The sequence below is a fragment of the Elephantulus edwardii genome, unplaced genomic scaffold, assembly GCF_000299155.1.
Source record: "Elephantulus edwardii isolate Elephantulus edwardi_28Jun2011 unplaced genomic scaffold, EleEdw1.0 scaffold00182, whole genome shotgun sequence".
NCBI lineage: Eukaryota > Metazoa > Chordata > Mammalia > Macroscelidea > Macroscelididae > Elephantulus > Elephantulus edwardii.
In genome coordinates this window covers 1,359,917-1,364,914 of record NW_006399932.1, presented here as the reverse complement: position 1 = coordinate 1,364,914, position 4,998 = coordinate 1,359,917, and the positions used below count along the sequence as shown (strand labels likewise).

Here is a 4,998-nt window from a genome sequence, read left to right as displayed (position 1 = left end):
TACCAATAGCTCAGTGACACTGATTACATACTTTACAATGAGTCACTTTGTCGGTATATCTACCCATAATGTTTAGACTGTTTGCCCCTTAAAGTTCTCATCTATGGTTTAGGTTGACTCTGATGAACTCCTCTAGACAACTATTAAGAACATAATTCTCTTAAAAAAGAGAACATAATTTTCAAGCCTAACCTTTTTTTTTGGTAGATCAACCCATAAAATACATATATTTATTGTACAATTATCCACCAATGGATTTGATTCATACAGCCCCCTAAATGGTGCCTCCACTTTTCCCAATTATTTTAAGTCCTTGAGAGCCTCATTGTAGATCACAGCCAAGGCCCCCAGGAAAGTGACATATTTTTGGAAGTTCACCTCCAGATCCTTATTCTGGTTCAGTTCATCCATCAGCTTTACAATTTCAGCATCCTGCAGCTTTGAGCCAATGCTCAGCTCCTTCTGGATCAGCTCCTTCAGCTCCTTCTTGTTCAGGCTGTTCTTGTCACCCTTTGCCAGAATATTTGTGGAAGATGCACACAAGGAGGCCAAGAGCCTGGTGCAGAGTGCACGCTGTGGCTGGGGGCTAGGGTCGGGGCATGAATGTGGATGCAGCCAAGTCCACAAGGAGGTCAAGTCTAACTTTTTTTTTTTTTAAATAAAAAAATTGATTGAAACAGTTTTCTAGTTTAACAATAGCTTCATGGGACATTTTCAGTTCAAAGTTTGAAGATTATTTCTAGGCATCAGACATAGGAATTCCCCAGACTCAGAGTTTCTAGTATATCTGGTTTCCACATGAATTCTCTCTCACACATCTTTTATACATCTTTTTTATTTATTTTTGGGTTTTCATTGACTGGTAACTCCAGAGAAATGTTAAACAGTAGTGGCATTTTAAAAATCTTTTTTTCCTGAAATTTTGAGAGTGTCTGTTATTTCTCCTTTTGTGCCTTTACCCCCTGATCCTGTGAGAGTAGTTTCTATTGTTGTTGTTGTATGCCATAGAGTTGGAACTGACCCACAGCTGACCCTTCAGTGGGTTTTCAGAGACAGTTAATAGCTCAGGAAGAGATTGTCCATCCTTTTCCCATGGAGCAGCTGGTGGCCTCGAAGCATGTGCCTTTGGGATTGCAGCACCTCGAAGCATGTGCCTTTGGGATTGCAGCACAATTTCTTAACATTTTCCCTTTGCCAAAATTAAAAAGAAAAAAATTAGAACAGCTGTTAATCTTATCAAAAACTTTTTCAAAATTGATACAAATTACTTTCTTAAAAATTGTAATATTAAGTGAGATTACTTAGAAAAGCCGAGATGTTTGATTGCCTTGCATCTATCAAAAAATGTTATGATTGAAATATTATTTGTAATAAAGAACAAAAACCAGATAAACAATCCTGGAAACTACAGAAATACCTTATTCAGTAGGGAAATGATTGAATGATAGTATTTTCTTTTTTTTTTTTATAGTATTTTCATATAGTGAAAAATTATGAATCTCTTGTAACAGATCTGAAGTTGACTTATATAGACCAAGTGGAATAAATTCTTAAGATATTTTGTCAAATAAAGTAAGCATGCACGCTACTGTTTGCTCTCATTTGTGCAAAAAATAGTGACATGTACACACATATGAAAAGAACAAAGATACTCAACAGCATTTGCTTCTTGATGAAGGTTAAAGTATGGAGAATCTGAGATCATTTATTCTTTGTTGAGTTTGAGTTGTTTGGTTTTTTTAAAAAAATATGTATTTATCCTGTTTTCAGTGATCAAAATAGATAACAAGAAATAGTGATTATGTTGTGATTGTTGTTATAGATCACCAAGTTGGAAGCTGCTCATGACTGATCTTGCAGTGGGTTTTCAGAGGCAGTTAATTGCACAGGAGATTGTCCATCTTTCTCCCATGAAGCAGCTGGTGGATTCGAGCCACATGCCTTTGGACTGACAGTGCAATTCCTCACTGTAAGGTCACCACACCATCCTAATTTTTATGGCGATCTTAAAATAAAAATTATTTTGACCATGTAAAGGGTTTAAATGCTAATTAGTAAAAGGGGGGAAATAATAGTAAATTGTTGTGGGCCTGTCAAATTGGAACTGAGTCATAACTGACCCTCTAGTGGGTTTTCAGAGGTGGTAAACCACACATTAAGAGACTGCTCGTGCTTCTCGTATGGAGCACCTAGTGGATTTGAACCCCATGCCTTTGAGATTGCAGTGCAGTTTCTTACCTCTAGGTCACCAGAGCTCTCTAAACATAAGTTGTTGTTGTGTACCTTCGAGTCAGAACCAGCCCGTAGTTGACCCTCCATTGGATTTTTAATAGGGAATAAATCTCATGAGAGGAGATTTCTCATTGTTGTCCTTAGGAGCAGCTGTTAGATTGGAGCAGCTGTTAGATTTGAACCCTGTGCTTCTTGTGTTGGCAGTTCAACATCTTACCACTAAGCCACCAGAGCTCCCTAGATGTAAGTAATAGTGGTAAAATGAGTCCTATAGGGCTGTTTTCTTCTTCTTTTTCCCACTTGAGGTGACTGTCTCATACTTCCCATCCTTGTCTAGACTCTCTGCTTGGAGCACCAGCTTCTGGTCTTTTCTGCACAGCCCCCTCTTGCTGTACTAGGAGTTGCTGCTAGCAGAAGTGGCCTCACTCTTGCATCTAAGGAGTCACATAGCCCTTTCCTAGTAATTGTTCTCTGAATAGAGTTCATGTCTCCAATCTTAAGGCCATGGGAGAGCCATTTTGGCCTTAGTCCTACAGGTCCTCGTTCCGTCTGGATAGACAATAATAGGGAAATGATTTAGTAAATCAAGGCCAACAAACATACATTTTACATGATAACATACATTTCAATTAACAATTGTCACTATGAAAACTTGTAACAGAAAATGTCTGTCATATGACAAGTGGAAAAAAAGAGCCCACAAACAGATCATTGACACACTGTGATTTTAAATCTGTAAAAATAAAAGAGACAAGTAAATGTGTAGGGAGTTCTGGTGGCTTAGTGGTAAGAACTTGTACTACTAATTCAAAGGCAAGAAGTTCAAATCCACCAGCTGCTCTGAGGGAGAAAGATGGATGATCTCCTCCTGTGCAATGCATTGTCTCAGAAAAAGCCTCCTAAGGGTCAGCTATGAGATAGTTTGACTTGAAGATACACAACAACGACAACAACAGACTAAAAAAGATTAAAAGGTAAGGAGTTTGGGGAAAGCAATAGATATTCCCCAGGTACCTTCTTAACACTGGCATTACACCAGTGTATTTTATTAAAAATAAAAAAGGAAGTGGTCAAAGTAATTGATTCTGAGATGCTGATATAAAAAGTGATAATGTGTTTTCTTCTAATTTTCTCATAAGGAGAAGGAAGGAGGCTAGGTAGTAGCTATAATACTCAATTTAGCACAACCATTCAGAGAGGGCTCATATATGAACAAACCCTCTTCCCCTTCTTGCATAATGGCATTTGGTCTGGATCACTAATATTCATAAAGTGACCCTTCAGGTCTTCCTTCTCGGGCGAATTCAGGGAATGATCAGAAAAGGGAAGGAAGTCCCTTGTACTTTCCATCTGGGAAGTTAACTTACATTATAGGAAAATTAAAACATGATGTTACAAGTAGAAAAAATTTAATATGCAGGGACATTTCAGGAAACAACTCTTAGCCACATAACCAACCTTAGTCATAAAGCACAGAATGGCAGTGGCAAAGGCCCAGTGGGAAAACCCCACACGAGGACAAACCAGAGTCAGAGCAGCTCCAGCTGCCAGAATCAAGAACATGCCCAAGTGATGAGATGTCCTGTCCAACTCCTTTCTAGGGCTTAAAACTGCCCATACTTTTAATTTTTTCCTTTTTATCTTGGGAGAAAAGGATAATAAACCAGTTAGACATTTATCTGAGCTAATAAAAAAATATACAAATATTTAAGGGGAGCTCTGGTGGCCTAGTGGCAAAAAGCTGTGCGGCAATCCCAAAGGCATTTGGTTCAAATCCACCTGCTGGTCCCAAAGGCACCAGGTTCAAATGTGAGGGAGAAGGATGGGCAATCTCCTCCAGGGCAATTTGTTGCCTCTGAAAACCCACTGGAGGGTCAGCTGTGGGTCGGTTCCAACTCCACAGCACCCAACAACAACAATATCTATTTATTTCACCCTGAAAATATTTAAACAAAAGCTTAAAACTCAGTTTGATGCTTAAAATCCTCAACATCCAAACTCTGGAACACTCAAGTGTCACGTGAAATGTGCCAACACATTTCTAAAATAAGATCTAACTTTCCAGGAAATGAAAGATTCTTCCAGGTATCTGAAGATAAACTCTGATTTTAGAATTTGGGCATTAGGTTTCTCATTTATCCAAGAATCAGGTCTGAGTACATGTAAGGCCTTTTCCATTTCAGCCCAAGGATATTCTGTAGTTGGTTTCTGTGACTGTGGGTCACATGCTAATAACTATGTCCTGCAGATCTTCCAGAAATTCACACTGATGTGGGTGGGATGTGAAGTGGGTGGGGTGTGGGATATAAGGTATAAGGTGGGTGGGGAGTGGAGGGTGAGGTGTGAGGTGGGTGGAGGGTGAGGTGTGAGGTGGGTGAAGTGTGAGGTGAGTGGAGTATGAGGTGGGCTGCTTCCTCCACTTGACACCATGTTCCTCAGTGGTTTTCTCTTTATTACTTTCCCCTTCCGGTGTCTGGCTTCCTGTGGTAGCAGCTTTGAGGCAATGGCCATGCTGTTTTTTCTAGTGTTCACATTGCTTTGCATGGGAAAGTCTCTATGGAGCTATTTGATGACAAACCTCCACTTAACAGCTGTGTGGTTTGCATTTTCTATCTTTCCACTACATTTTTGAGCAATGGCCAGGTTCAGATCAAGTTAAGCCCTTGTAGTGAAAGCCTGTTGTTTGTGTCCAATCAGGTTTCCTTTCCCACTCCTTGGGAAATGGCAGGGGACCTGCTTCTACTCCACAGCATGTTGTACCTCAAG

General features: G+C 39.7%; 1 pseudogene; it reads right to left on the bottom strand.

Annotated features, from left to right (window-relative positions):
* Positions 1-300: 300 nt before the first annotated feature.
* On the bottom strand, positions 301-4,743 carry LOC102858139 (annotated as a pseudogene).
* Positions 4,744-4,998: the final 255 nt, after the last annotated feature.